Source organism: Cajanus cajan, chromosome 3, assembly GCF_000230855.2.
Source record: "Cajanus cajan strain Asha chromosome 3, NIPB_CcT2T_4, whole genome shotgun sequence".
In the NCBI taxonomy this organism is placed as follows: domain Eukaryota; kingdom Viridiplantae; phylum Streptophyta; class Magnoliopsida; order Fabales; family Fabaceae; genus Cajanus; species Cajanus cajan.
In genome coordinates, this window is record NC_138519.1 from 53165786 (window position 1) to 53182525 (window position 16740).

Below are 16740 nucleotides of genomic sequence, written 5' to 3' on the forward strand. Positions count from 1 at the left end.
ATAATAAAATAAAATTTCAGAGTTCCAGAGAGAATCACGACCGTGATTCTAAATCACGGGCGTGATCTTCTCTGGAAAATTTTTGGAAAACCCCAGAGAGAATCACGATCGTGATTATAAATCACGGGCGTGATCTCCTCTGTTTGAATTTTTGAAAACTCACAAAGAGAATCACGGCCGTGATTTCCAATCACGCCCGTGATTCCCTGCTGACGCTCAACAGATACAACCCGTGATTTTTGAAATTCCCCTTTCCCTTATATATTTTTCCCCCTCCTTTTACATTCTCACTTCTCTCAAACTTACGAACTCTGCCCATTCTCTCTTTTCTTCTCTCCCAAACCCTAGCTTCTCACTTCTTCTTCCTCTTCTTCCCTCTTCCTCCCACATTCACTCCTTCCGTTCATCCATGGCTCCCAAGCGCACCCGTACCGTTGGTTCGTCCTCCACCGCTTCCGATACCCACAGTTACGAGGAAGAAGCAAGTGAAATTCCGCACCTTCCTCCGAGGTTCTATCGGAACGATGAACAGCGTGAGTGGAACGAGGTATTACGCTTCCGCACTATCCATCCTACCAGGTATCTCGACTTCCCATTTATTCGTAAGTTGGGTTTACGTGCTGATATCAATTTCATGTTAACTAACATTGGGTGGACAACCTTTGCTACCATGCATAATGATGTTGTTTATCCTCGACTAGTTCTTGAGTGCTTGAGCTCTCTCCACACGGAAATATTATCTGGGCCAAATTGTTCTGAAGGTTTGATTTCTTTCCGTATGTTTAACCAAGAACATGAATTAACCCTGGCTCAGTTCAATAATATTTTTGGATTTCCCACTGGAGGGAGCACGAGAACCCCAAGTTCTTTCAACCCTGGTTCTTTTCGGTATAGTTTGACAGGTACAAGTAATTGGGTCGCTGGAAAATGTAATTCCTCTGCTTTCCGCCATCCCGCCATCCGTATTATGCACCGCTTTATTGCCTCTACTGTTTTGGCCCGAGGTGATTCTGAAGGAAAGGTTCGTTTGAGCGACCTTTTACTTTTATGGGCTATGATGGAAAACAGAGAGGAGCCTATTGATTCTGGCAGTCATTTGGCACGACAGTTCCAGAGTATTTCCAATACCAGCCACGGTGCGATTGTGAATGGCGGCCTCATTACCACTATAGCCAAACACCTTGGCTATCACGCTTGGCTGGACCAGTTAGAACCACTCCCTGGAAGCCGTACTATTAATTTTGCTACCTGCTCTTCTATGAACTGCATTGCGAAAGATGAAGATGATAAATACTACTTTGTAGTAACCCAGTCGGGAGTGCACCACCAGTTACCAAATCCAACATACACCGTGAAGAACCGGGCTACACGGTAGTTTCCACTGGAGCCATTAGAGGACCTACCTCCAGCAGCTGAGGAAGCGGCTCCTGCAGATGAGGAAGCAGCTCCTGAACAACCCCCTCTACATCCTGGACCTGAGGTGGACAATGCTGCTATCCTAGCAGCTATTCAATCAATGGATAACCGGCTGAAACAAATGGATGAACGCCAGCAGCATTATAATTACATGGTTGATCAAATGTATCAATGGCACATTCAACGGTATCCAGATGATTTTCCACCACAGTGAGATCTTTCTTATTCCTTATTTTACTCTGATGCTTAGGGACAAGCATTCCTTTCTGTTGTGGGTTGGTTGCATATTCATGCATTTTATAATTTTGTCAAAATAATCTATCATGCATTCATTAGCTCTTTGCTTTGGGACAAGCAAATCTTTAAGTTTGGGGTTAGGAGGATGTACGCATTTCATTCATTCGTGCAAAAAAAAAAAAAATAAAAAAAAAATAAAAAAAATCATGCATATATACATATTCAGTTAATCCCAGCTTGAATTTGTGTTTGAAAAGTAAATATTTTTAATGAAATTATTCGTCTTTGAAAACACTGAATGTGATGAATTGAATCTTGAAGTCTCAGAACAAAAGGTTGAAAAATTAGCTGGTTTTGTGGCTAGCACTTGGTTCTTAGTATTGAGGCTTGAAATGATCGAGAATTATAAAAATAGTCTCTTGAAGATAAATTCTTTTTAATTCGTGCTTAAAAGCTTTTGGGGGGTAAAAAAAAAAAAAAAAAAAAAAAAATCACCTAGCACCCCTTTGAGGTCATAGGTTAGAGGGAGAATATTCTTAACCTTAGAAAACTAAGGGAACTAATTAGCTACTGGGGAATTGTTTAGTAAAATAGCTAGCCCCCCTTTGAGGCTACGTGTTCTTGAAATTATCATCCTCTCTACACTGATTGGCTACTGGGGAAATGTTTTAGGTGAGACAAAAACAAAAATAAAAATATTACCCCTATTTGTGTCACAAGCATTGAAAAATTATTTCTGTTAAATTATCTTCGTTCGACTAATGAGCTTTACAAGATTTGACATCATGAAACTCTTAGAAACTAAGAGTTGGCGCTAGTAATGAAAGATTAAGATTCTAATTGGACCTTGTGAGACTAAGAGTGAAGATTTTAAATGCTCAGTTAATTCTTGATGAATTTTTTTTTCAAAGTGCTAATTATTGTTTGAGGACAAACAAAAGTTCAAGTTTGGGGTTATTTGATGTTGTGAATTTTACTCGTATTTTAGCACTTTAATTCACAAGAATTCATAGCATAATCATGCATATCTTTCATGTTTTTAATAAATTTTTATATCATTTTCCTATTTTATGCTTTTCTTGGTATGTGTTGTGTTTTCTCTGAGCAGGATCAAGATTTAAGAATTAAAGAGGAAATGCTGAGCTACAGGGAAAATCACGGCCGTGATTCTAAATCACGCCCGTGATTCACCAGAGAAAATCACGGCCGTGACTCCCAATCACACCCGTGAACGCCACTGACCCTTCATAGATGTGCTCCAGAGAAGATCACGGTCGTGATTCTCAGTCACGGCCGTGATTCACTTCGCGTCCCAGCTTTTTAAGTTTTATGTTTTATTTTTATTTTATCTTTGTAATTTTTTATCTTGGTAGTTTTACCTTTTTACCCTTTTAGGTTATAAATTAGATGAGGTTAGCCTAGAACGGGGATTTTTGTTTCGGAGACAGTTTTTTTAGTTTTTGACACTTGGAGAAGGTTGGGCGCCTGTGCCATCGACTCGAAGGTTTGCTTTTCTTTTATTCTTTTTTTTCTTGGAGAACTACTATGAACTCCTGTGAGTAGTTTCCCTTTTTCTGGGATCAGGGCTTAGCCTCTGAGAACCTCTTTATTAATGCATTATTCAGTTTCTTAATTTTATTCCAATTCTTGATCTGTTCTTTTATATTTTATATATGAACTTTAATATTATTGTTTTCATAATAACATTAATTAAGGATGAACTGAGAGGAGAACTTGATTATAATTATGATAAACAATTAATCTTAATTTTCATAATCATAGATAATTAGGGATAAACTGAGAGGACAACCTAATTATCGGAACCTAAAAGAACAGACTTGAGTGTTAAATCACGAGAGTTGATTTAAGCTTTCGAGGAGCAATAGATTAACAAAGATCTTAATGGGTTTAATTGAACGTAATTACCACGAGAGTAGAGATTAATTTTAATTAAACACGTCCTCGTAGCCTGAGAAGGTGCAAGGATTAAATTAGGTTAAGACTACCTTCAAGATGGAATAGAATTAATTAATGAAAATAATAATTCAATAATGTTGGAACTCTTTGTGCGAACCCTAGATTCCCGGAAATCTCCTTATCTTATCTTAAAGTTTTATCTTATTCATTAATTGCATTACTATCTCTTTTACCATCGAATCTGATCTTATCATCTCAAAACAAAAATTCCATCTGTTAAAAAATTCAAATTAAAATACTAGTAATTCTAGGTCAAACACGTAGTCCCTGTGATTCGATATTTATTACTTGACGACAACTGTACACTTGCGGTTTTCCATACATCAGTTACCTCTTTGATTTGGAATGAGCCGCTACAAGAAGCAATGTTTAATTTAAAAATGGAGTAAATAATTATCACGAAATAATTATCATGAATTGATTGCAAAAAATAACATAAAACGAATTTCAAAATGTATCATTATTGTAAATAACAATACTCTAATCTGAAAATGATTGATGATTAGCTATTAGTCAAGTAAAATAAACGCGTAATATTAGTTGTTTCCAACACTAAAATCCTAACAAAAGCAAATGCATGATTCTTGTCCTCACCCCCGCTCTAACCCTCATAATAAAACAAATCTTAAATATATTGTTAATCATCATTCATCATCCATATAATTTGTTTTTTAAATGAAGTGCCACGTATTTGCATAAATTTAAATTATAATTTAAAAAAAAACAAAAAGTTGAGGGAAAGAGAGAGGAACAATGGATCTTAGCCTATTAGGAAGGGTCTAATGGCTATATATACCACGTGTTAGCCACTAGCTTTCACAAACTGAGACACAGAAAATGGGTTCTTCTTTGTGGATTGTGTGTCTGATTTTGGCATCACTGGCCTCTGCTGCATTCTGCGCCAACCCAAGGAGGCCAGTGGATGTACAATTCGCCCGAAACTACGTTCCCACATGGGCATTTGATCACATCAAATACTTCAATGGTGGTTCTGAGATTCAGCTTCATCTTGACAAGTACACTGGTCAGTATATTACACACCCATGACCCAACATGTCCTTTCCTGTGTGAATCATGTTATCCTAAAACAAACTTAAGGTTATGTTGTTTAAAAAAAAATAAAAAAACAAAAGTTAAGGTTCACTATCTATCCCTTTATTGCTTATGTGTGATACAATTATAAATGATACTTGTATAACAAATTTTACAAAGAAAATTTAAAATATAATAAGATATAGTAGCAAAAAGAGATCATAAATACATATTTTACGCCAACAAATGCCGACTGATCATGAAGTTTTCGTTTCCAATATTATTTTAAGTTTCTCTTTTTCTTTTGGTATCATTGACTTCTAATTTATAATCAAACAAATTCTTAATAAGAAAAGTTAAGCACCTAATCGCTCTTCCTACGAATATCGTGAACTCAAATTCTTTGTATGACCAAATACACCAGGGACTGCAGCCTACCAAACATTGGACTAATATAGTACTACCCTTGTTAGAATCACTTGCAATAATAGCAAGAATTACAAACTTTTTCCAAGTTAAAACCAGTTAAATATCAATTTCATTCATAAGGAATCCATGATGCAGGTGAAAGAGAAAATCAAACTTCATACGGATGAGAATATGTAGTGAATTTGTAATGAAATTTTTTTCATCATTTAATAGTTATAATTAAAAACAACAATTGGTTGGTTAAAAGGTAAAAGTAAAGTCTAAGGTGCATCTCATTTTTAATCACCCATTATTATTATTGCAGTATTAAGCAAGTATAGAATGATTTGCATATGAAATGTTAAACCATCTAATTTTCAGCAGTTTGAAACAGGGCCACAGCTAGCTTCTACTTGAGCAAGTGTTGCATAAAGCATGAAGGGTCACAACAACAATAATACCCTGTCAAGTTAGTATAGGCTGAGTCCAATATTTTTTTTACGTAGAATCAATTCAATGTAAATACAAGAATAAATGAGGGGGAATAAATAAAGTCTTCCACTTTCAGAACCATGACCATGAACAAGAAAGCAATAATAGGAAGCATGCATCACTTCCTCCTCTTCAACCTCTAGAGGAGTTGAGATACCTCTCTATTCCTCTGTTCATACTTCTGCCCTTACTTCTTCTCATCTAAGCATTTGCTTTGGCCTACACTCAGCCGAGTGGGGAATATCAAAAACAACTTGAACAAGGCAAGGTCAACCGACTTAGAAGACTCAGAGAGATAGATCCATATTATGGGATTTAATTAGCAATTATTATATTGTAAAATAACTTGGGAAAAACTTATGAGAATGAGTTTTGAAATTGTCTTATGCTCTGATTTAAATCCCAGTAAGTCAAAAATTAGTATACCCTTCGTTCCCTAGTGTTCTCAATCCTCAGAATCAAGATTAAAGAATTCAAAAGATGCATAAAAATTACTAATACTTCTAATCTTTTTTATAAGAAACAAGTTATAGTGTAGTATTACATAATATATCAATAATTTATTGTCATTAACATATATCATATGCCAAGATAGTATTTTCAATTTCAATTTCGAACAAAAAATCCAATTGAACAGGTGCATCAGTGGTGCATTGAGAAAAAATTCAACATCATTTCATCTCGCATATTTCTCTATTATATTGCTTTCAGTTTCCTAACAGGGAAACGAGTGCCCTTTTTGAAAGATAAACTATAGGAGAAAATACTTATCCAAGTTGGCGCTGGAATACCCTAAACACAAATTCCATCCATACCATACAGAAGCTAAACAAAACACACATTCATTTTGACAGAAAGTAGAAACAAACACCAAACATATTTATGGGGAATACTACCAATTACTATTAACTTGTAAAACGAATTGCAAAAAACTTTCTAGAAAGTGTTCGTAAATTATCGTATACTCTGATTTAAATTTCAGCAACTCACAAATCAGTCTAACCTTCGTACCCTATTGTTAAACACGAACAAAGCAGAAAAAGAAATTAATTTAAAGATTTCATTACAGTTATTCAACAAGAGCAACATTCATACAAGAATCCAATCAAATTAAAGATTTCATTAAAGTTATTAGGACCCTCACCATTTACGATACTTCCCTTGCAATGCCCACGATGTACTCAAACTCCTTCCACTATTTCTGAACAGAGGTTGTGACCACTTTTTAGAGGAAATGAAGAGGAAACAACTACCACATTGAATCGAACCTGAAACGCCAGAAGCGAGGGCAAGAGAAATAGTCAAGAAACCAACCACGAATGTCTTCGGAAATGCGAAAAGGAGGGAGATTGGCCCTACCGTCTTCGTCTACAGAGGAGAAGAGGAGAGGTGTATGCGGATGGGAGGAGAGATGGTGCACGAGGATGGGAGGCGCAGAGTGATAAAAGGAAAACGTGGTGACTGAAGGAGGGATTGGGTGAAAAAAAATTATGGGTGAAATAAAAGGGGGAAAGTGGTGAATATTTTTCCGGGAAAAATTATTTGAATTTGGGAGGGTATAAACCTCCTCAAAAAATGATATAAACCGCCGGTATTTTCCCAATTTTAAGCGTTCCTTGAAAACGCCACAACTCATGTTAATTTGAGGGGGTTTTTAAAACCCCCGTAAAATAACCTCCGATAAATAGAAATTTTTTTGTAGTGTATACCAGGGGCGGGACCAGTGTCCATTTCTCCTTATAGAATGGCACCAACAGAGTTGTCTGAATTGAAGAAGCAAGTTGAGGAACTTTTGGAGAAGTAGATGATCAAACCTAGTGTGTCTCCGTGGGGAGCACTTGTGTTATTGGTAAAGAAGAAGGATGGTGGTGTGAGGTTATGTGTGGATTATAGGTAGTTAAATAAGTTGAAAATTGATGGAATCATGCTTTGGAGTACAAGAGGTGACATACTCAAAGATCCAAGAGGAGTGGGCTAGACATGGAAGATTGGGCCAATCAAGGCCCAATGGGCCCTATGGGCTTGGAAGGCCCAAACCAAGTTTTCAACATGGGCCTATCTTGATATGAACATTCTTATTATATTTTGTTAGCATAGTTTGAATATATTTTGGTCTTGTATTTTGGACCACATAGAGTAGCATTTTAAGTTTTAGGTTTGTTGGGCCTAGTTTTGGGCTTCATGGGCCTTTGGGCTTTTGGTACCCAATATTGGGCTCATTTTCATTCTTGTAATTTTTCCTTTCCATTGTAATTGTTTGACCAATGCAATTAGGTCATTAGAATAGGAAAATACAAGGAATACTAAAGTATGCTAATTAGGTTAAATTAGGTTTAATTTGGAAGTCATTTAAGTTACATTTGAGTCACATGTTTAGCACCATGAGTGGATGAACATGTGCCACTCAAATTAACCCTAAATAGCTTTCAAATCAAACCTAAATGCACCTTGGTACCTAACTTTTTGGAGTTACACATGTGCACCAAAGTTTGAATTCAAATTTCAAATTTGAATTCAAACTTTAGGCGCCATTTTGTGAAGCCTTAGTTTAGGCGCCTATGGTCACCATTCCGTGCATACTTAAGCCTCTCCTTCTGATGTGCTTCCACTTGGATGCACATGGATTCTTCACTCCTTATCGGATTCCTTAGATGATTCTTCAAGGATTTGAGACGCCTCAAAGGAGCAAGGTGACCTAGGCTTGCATTCAAGCTAAATCCTAAGAAGATAAGGTGTCCTAGCTCTACAAGGAGAAGCTCTCAAGGAGGGTAGAGGCTAGAAGCAAAGGTGACTTCGGAGAAGAGAATTCTTTGAGAGAAATGCTCATTCAATAATATCCAAAGTAGCTACATAACTCGGTCATAAGGAATTTATAGGCTAAATTAGGTTAACGGTTTAAGTTGGGTTTACCTAGAGTTAAGTAAAACCATGGTATGGTTATCTTAACTCTAGGCGCCAAAATTTGAATTCTAAAATTCAAATTTTGGTGCCAACCGGTCACCCCCCCCATGTGCACACATTTGGCATGTAATTAGGAGGCCATTTGAGTTGCATTTCGGATCACACCATGTGCATGTGTTGCACATGGCCGAAATGCACACCAAATGTGCTTCTAATTAGATGCTAATGTAATTTCACATGTAACTCTAATTAACCTAAATTCAAATGACCTTCAAATGAAACTCCTATACTACTAGGCCGAAAATACAAGGCCCAAAAGAAATACATGGCACTAAGGCCCACTCCTATACTAACCCTAATCTAATGGGCTTGATACAAAGCCCAACAAAATAAAGTGGTGGGCTTTCCTTGGGCTTGGGCCCACTCTTCATGCATCCTTCTTGCCATTGCTCTAGTAGTTGGGCCCTTAGCCCATGGGCCTCCTCCATCATCCCCTCCCTCTTGAAGAGGATTTGACCTCAAATCCAGAGCATCCTCCTCTAGGGTAGCTAGTCCTGTAAACAAAGAGAGATCAGAAACATTGAAACTAGAACTAACACCATACTCAGAAGGGAGATCTAGAACATAGGCATTGTTATTGATTTTCCTAAGGATTTGAAAGGGTCCATCTCCTCTAGGACTAAGCTTGGACTTTCTTTTGGAAGGAAATCTATCCTTCCTAAGGTGTAGCCAAACCCAGTCACCTTCCTTGAAGATAACTTCCTTCCTACCCTTATTATTGTAGACCCCTAAAATTGTCCGGGTCGGAAATAAAAGCTTGAAGATTCTCGAAGACTGAAGGATAATCAGCCAGAAGGACTCCTGGAAAGCCCTAGGAGGGTTCTCTGTAGGTCTAGAGGTCTTAGAATAGCTAAAAAATAAGGAAGTGGAGGGAAAAAGCCCAATACGGCCGTACTGAACTTAATACGGCCGTATTGAAGCTTCAATACGGCCGTACTGAAGTCAGTACGACCGTATTGACACTTCAATACGACCGCCGCGAACTCAATACGGGCGTATTGAAATTTCTGACTTTCAATACGACCGTATTGAACTCCAATACGACCGTATTGAAGCTCAAAAATTTCAATACGGCCGTATTGGCCCTGTAGGCCGTATTGCGCCTATTCCCTATAAATATGACGTCATTTGGACGTCCTACCACACTTTTTCACTCAGTTTTGACTCCCTCCTTGAGTATTCTGGGGTTTTTGAGCAGTGTTCTGCCCTAGAAATCTCTCTGGGAGTCGATCCGACGAAGTTCTGGAATTCCGAGCACTTAGCTTGGAGATTCGAACCTAGTCGAAGGGAAATCCTCCGGATTTCCATAGTCAAAAGTTTTTAGGAAGGAGCGAGCGAGCTTGTAGAGCGAGGGAACGCCAAAAAGCTTCCCAGTTTTACTCAATATATAAAAGCACGCTTCAAGAGGTTTCTTCTTAAATCCTTCCTTTTACTGCTTTCTGTGTGCATATTTAAACTGTCATCATGTAGATAGTCAATTTATAATTGCTTATAATAAATAGGGGTAATTTAGTAATTTTACTGTTATTTTAGAAATAATCTGTCATAGGGAACCCGAAAGGGGCGCTGTGGGGTGCTAACACCTTCCCCACGCGTAACCGACTCCCTTACCCAACTCTGGTTGTAATGGCCAAAGTTGATTTATAAAATCAATTGCCTTATCCCTTTTTCCAATGTTTTGAGTAAAACATTGGTGGCGACTCCACGAACCCTCCTTTTGCGAAAACCACTAATCCATGGAGGGTCCCGCTTGGGATTAATATGGATTGGTGAATCATTTAATAAAATTGCTCGTTTGACAAGGTCTCAGTTTGAGAATACGTCATTCTAGCAATCCACATTTTATAAACAAATAAACGAGTCCAACCATCCTTCGCGAATGCCGAAAGCCCGCTTCGGGCCGGTGGCGACAGATGGCGACTCTGCTGGGGAAGCTTCGAGAGTCAGTCCCATTTAGTGACAGATTATTTTTAACAAATAATAGTTAAAATTACTTCATTACCCCTCACTTGTATGATAACATGTTTATCTATATGGCTTTAATAACTGTTGTATTTTTAAATTTACGCAATTGTTTGAAATAAAAATTGCACACAAACCTTTGCACACAACAGTTCCCTCTATACCCGGGGGCATGAGTGATTAACCATAGGGAGTGGATGTTAGTACGGCCGGTTGTCGAATGGGTCTATAGGTGCCCGTAGACCGTTGTCGGAAAACATCACTCAAGGTGATAACCATGAACTTAAGTCCGACGGTGCGTTGGAACTTTCCATCGACCCACGACGAGAGGAATTGGGTCCCTATAATGGGGGCACCTTGGGGGCCTTGGACTGGTGAGAACAGTTAGAACCTACCTTGAATATGCACCATTTCTGCAGGAGACCCCTACCTCGTGATTCGCTCGTGACTGTTCGTGGATGAGTGAATTGTTTGTGTAAATGTTTACGTGCAATTGTTTGTGCATTAATAAATAACCTCGTGATAAGGTCTAAAAATTCCCCATGCATAAAAAACCATGACATGAGAGGAAAGACCATGTGTGAAAATATAATAAAAGTGAGAAGCATGTACATCATTACCAATAAGACATCATGCATCCTCATAAAAACATACATTTTAGGATCACCAATACCTCTTGACATGAGTGAAAGAGACCCATGACTATAGAGATTCTCCGTTGGGGAGAAATCATAGATAAAGAAGGGTGGTAAACTTCCGTCTTAAAAAGGCAGCGCCTTAAAGATGGAGGTTTATCAAGCTCATGTTAAAAAGTGTATTCATTCCATAAAATAAACTAACTAAACATTCATTTTAGAAAGTGGCTGGTCATCTCTCTGTCCTTACGCGCGCACGGAAAATCAAGAAAATGGAAGCATTGGAGGAGCAAAACAAAAAGCTCACAACCGAGCTTTCACAGCTCAAAGAGCAGATGGCGCAAATGTTGGAACTCATGCGTCACCATAACATTCATGGATCTCATCACAATGACCATGGGTCCCATCATGAGGAGGAGGAGCATGAAGAAGATCCTCCACATGCCATACCTCTTGGGGCTGGAATTATGATCAAAGAGCCCGAGGTTTCAAAAGAACAATTCCACGCCCTAGAGGATCGGCTAAGGGCTATGGAGGGGCATGATTTTGATATCAAAGATGCCGCCGACATGTGCTTAGTGAGGGATATTCAATTCCCTCCCAAATTTAAAGTGCCAGATTTCCCGAGATACGTGGGATCGACTTGCCCCAAGAGTCATCTCACCATGTACTGCCGAAAGATGGCTGCATATGCCACAAACGAAAAGCTCTTGATTCATTGCTTTCAAGAGAGCTTGGCTGAAACTGCACTCAACTGGTATATGCAGCTAGATGGAAATCAAGTATGTACATGGAGGCAGTTGGCCGACGCCTTTCTCAAGCGCTACAAATACAACATCGACCTAACACCTGATAGGTCAGATCTTCAAGCCTTGAGTAAGACAAATGATGAATCCTTCAAGGCGTACGCCCAACGATGGAGGGAGTTGGCGGCACAGATAGAGCCCCCGCTGTCAGATAAGGAGATGGTGTCCTTATTCATCAACTCGTTGACTGGTCCCTATTACGATAAAATGATAGGGAACACAACGACACTCTTCTCGGACATCATCACTATTGGGGAGAGAGTGGAACAAGGATTGAAAAGTGGGAAGCTAGCTAAGCCTTCCCAATCATTCGAGGCTAAGAAGACCTTCAGGAAGAAGAATGAGGGAGGAGTCAATGCTATAACCATATCCTCGGCTTCTTCCACTTCGAAGTCAGGAAGATCGCAATTCATCCCTGTGAAGAAGTTTGATAAACTTCCGACCACTTATAGCGATCTCCTTCCGAAGCTAGTAGAAGCCAAACTTCTAGCTCATGTTCCACCAAGGAAGATCGACCCACCTTACCCCGATTGGTACAAGCCACAAGACAAATGTTTATACCATTCGGGGGCACCAGGGCATTCAACAGAGAGATGCCTAGCTCTCAAATACAAGGTCCAAAACCTTATTGATGCTGGGTGGGTCACCTTCGATTCGACAGCGCCCGACGTGAGCAAGAATCCTCTACCAAAGCAGGAGTAGAGAATGGCAAGCCACAATAGGGCCCCTTCATATTTTTCTTCTCTTTTAGGGACTCATGATCAGTACCCGAGATCATGAGAACCTTTTCATGTAAATAAGGGTTTTTGTACATTTTACATATATCAATAAAGAGGCATTTCACACATCACTCTCTTTTGTTCTTTTCTCTCTTTCCTCATCAATATTAATAAATTCTAAACCTAAACAGAACCAATAAAATAATTGTGTCTGTAATTGTTCGCTCTAACCGGGATCCGAAGGTGAAAGGGTTGAGTTGGACAGTGATGAGGAGACCATTTCTCCGGATCTGCAAAGATTGCTAGATCAAGAAGCTCGTCAAGAGAAATTCGAAACCGTGAATTTGGGGCATGGCCGAAAGATAAAAGAGGTCAACATTGGGACCCATATCAGTGATGAAATAAGGACACATGCTTCCACTATGATTATAATAAAATCATTCTTTCTCATTGCTTCTTTTCTTGCTTATAATAAAATTCTAAACCACATTTTTTTTAACCCTGTTTGAATAAACATGAATGAGGTTAAAATCATCTTAATAATAATAAACCCACATCATTTTTATGTGGAAGTGTGTGTGTCAACTTGGAGCACCTTTTCTTGGCCTCAATAAGTGCCATCATGGATAAAGAAATCCTAAAGATAAAAAGACCCGCTAGGAATCCCACAAAAGGGTGACCTAGGCAAAAGTTAGGGTTACAATAATAAACAAAAACAAAGGTCCGCTAAAACGCCACAAAAGGGTGTTTTAGGCAAAAATAAGGACAATCAAAAAACAAAAGAAATCCATGATGGTAACATGAACCGAATTCAAAAAGAAAGGTTCAAGAGCAGCTATCCAAGTTGTCAAAATCACAACGTCAATAAACAAAGATTTTCTTAACTTCATAAGTGTTTAATCAAGCAAGCCTAAACACATAAGCCTACCTTGGCCATCCATTCTTACAAAAACCATTTTTGAAAAATAATCCCCTCTAAAATACAAACTTCAAAACAAAAATATCTTTCCCTTCTTTTCTCTCTTGTCCCAAAAGATTTTAGAATAATCTAGTGGAAGCATGGAGAAATAAATCATCACTGATAATGGATCTAATCTGAACAACAAAATGGTGGAAGAACTGTGCCAAGAATTCAAGATCCAACACCACAACTCTTCCCCATATCGGCCAAAGATGAATGGGGCAGTCGAGGCAACCAATAAGAACATCAAAAAAATAGTGCAAAAGATGGTTGTCTCATTTAAAGACTGACACGAGATGTTACCCTTCGCTCCTCATGGCTATAGGACTTCAGTACGTCCATTTACAGGAGCTACTCCATTCTCACTCATTTATGGGGTGGAGGCAGTTCTACCCATCGAAGTCGAGATACTCTATCTAAGGGTAATCATGGAAACAAAACTTTCCGAGGCAGAATGGGTTCAAAGCCAATATGACCAGTTGAACCCTATCAAAAAGAAACGGCTGAATGCCATATGCCATGATCAAGCCTATCAGAGGAAGATCAAAAAGGCTTTTGACAAGAAAGTCCACCTTCGAGTCTACCATGAGGGAGAGTTGGTAATGAAGAAATTACTACCAACTCAAAAAGGGCAAAATCGGAAAGTGTGCCCCAAATCACGAAGGACCGTATGTGGCAAAGCGAGCTTTCTCAAAAGGAGCATTAATCCTCATAGACATGGATGGAGAAGAACTTCGATACCCAGTCAACGCTGACGTGGTAAAGAAGTATTATGCTTGAAGACGTTGCTTGCATCAGCCCGTTAGGATGAAAACCCAAAAAGGGCATCCTAGGCAAAAGTTAGGGCAAAACAAAAAGCCCGCCAGTACAAGGGTACTAGGCAAAACAAAGGCAAAATTATCCCCGCTAGGACACGTCCTAGGCAAAAATTAGGGGCAAAAGAATAAGATGCAAAAAGTAAAGCAAGCAACGATCACTTGAACCGAAAACCGAAAGGCGGTTCAAGTGATAATCTTCTAGAAGCAAGCGTCTTGCAGTATCTACACTCCTGGCTCAGGCATCTCACCCGAAACGATTAGGGGAACGGGAAGAGCGACAATTACAGATATAATTGTTTAAGCCAAAAATGTATAGCCTACCTTGGCCAGCTATTCTTCAGAAATTTCCTTCTGTATATCTCTCTGTAAAAACACTTGTGAATATCAATAAAAATATCCATTTGTTTCTTTTCTTTCTTGACCATGTGATTATGCCTCTGAATTGGTTTTTCATAAAAATTGTACGAAATTCCATTAATAATCGGTCAATAAAAGAAAATTGGAGGGGTTCCTGTAAAATCCATAATCTCCTGCATAAAGGCTCACAAAAAATACTCCCTCGCGTCAATGACAGAAAGTCCTCCAAGAAGAAGAGGATAGGGAGAGCCACTCACTTTTCTAAATAAATGAACAAAAATAAAAAAATTGTATTGCATTTGTGCATCACACACACATTAGTTACACATTCAAAGACCTTATCATGAGGCAACCGCATAAAATAGAAAAATAGAAAATTGCTTGTGTATGACAGCAGCAAGCAAAATACAAAGATTCAGAAAATCAACAGTATCATACAGAATAACTGAGCCTGGAGAGGCTTGCCGAAAGAATACTCTCAAAATAACTGAGCCTGGAGAGGCTCGCCGAAATAATACTCTCTCAAAATAACTGAGCCTGGAGAGGCTCGCCGAAATAATACTCTCAGAATAATTGAGCCTGGAGAGGCTTGCCGAAATAATACTCGTACAGAATAATTGAGCCTGGAGAGGCTTGCCGAAACAATACTCCCACAGAATAATTGAGCCTGGAGAGGCTTGCCGAAATAATACTCCTACAAAATAACTGAGCCTGGAGAGGCTTGCCGAAATAATACTCTCTCATAAATCTAATTTCTTTAACACTTTTAATTTCTGTACAGCAAAAGCCAAAAACATAAAAAAGGCAAAATACAGAAAAAGCCAAAATCAGAAGAAAAGGCAAAATACAGAAAAAGCCGAAAATAAAAAAGGCAAGGATATAGAAAATCCAACAAACAATCTGTACCAAATAACTAAGCCTGGAGAGGCTTACCAAAATAATACTCCATATCCTCCACAGTATGCAGAATAACTGAGCCTGGAGAGGCTCGCAGAAATAATACTCCCCAGAGGGAACCTCAGCTCAAGCTCACGGAAAAATCCCCAGCGAGAGCTATCAAAGCAAAATCGACGCAATCCCCAATGGAAGTGCGATCATCCAAACAGTATATACAAGTCAAAGGACTTAACACTTCCTCGGTGGAAGATAGCTCTCCGACTCAAAGCACTGAGCGAGGCTAAGCCTGTAGAGGCTTCCTAAATAATACTCTGGGACACAATAAGATCCCCAAATCCCCAATCGCCTACTCAAGAGGCATCCCTGCAAAAAGGAGAAGAAAATCAAAAATATCAATAAGCATTCCCCAAGTGGAATCCGGCTCTTAGCCAAACATCGAACGTCAAGCCGATACGCCTAACAGAAGAGGCTAATCAAAATCAACGACAAAATCCCCCAGTGGATAACAGCCTACACAGAGGCAACACAATCAGAAAATCAAAGAGAGACACCCGAATAAGGATAACCGGGATACTCCACTCACGTCAAAAGGACGTCAGCCAAACATAAGGCATCGCTCAACTCAGAGAGCATCTGTGTCTACACCCCAAGGAGTCAAAAATTCCCATGGGTACCAACTAAGCAATGCAAGTTGGGACACAAGAACATATGAATGACTGCACATCCCCTAGACGGATCCCTGCGTTATCCAGCCCTCAGCGGCACAAAATCAGAAAAACAAACCGTCGAAGCAGCATTGTGGACTGTGGAGACAAACTATACTCAACTACCTCATCTTTGAGAGGCAAAGTCTGGAGAGACGATACTCAAACGAAGTCTGGAGAGACGGTACTCAAACAAGGTCTGGAGAGACAATACTCAAACAAGGTCTGGAGAGACAATACTCAAACAAGGTCTGGAGAGACAATACTCAAACAAAGTCTGGAGAGACAATACTCAAACAAGGTCTGGAGAGACAATACTCAAACAAGGTCTGGAGAGACAATACTCAAACAAGGTCTG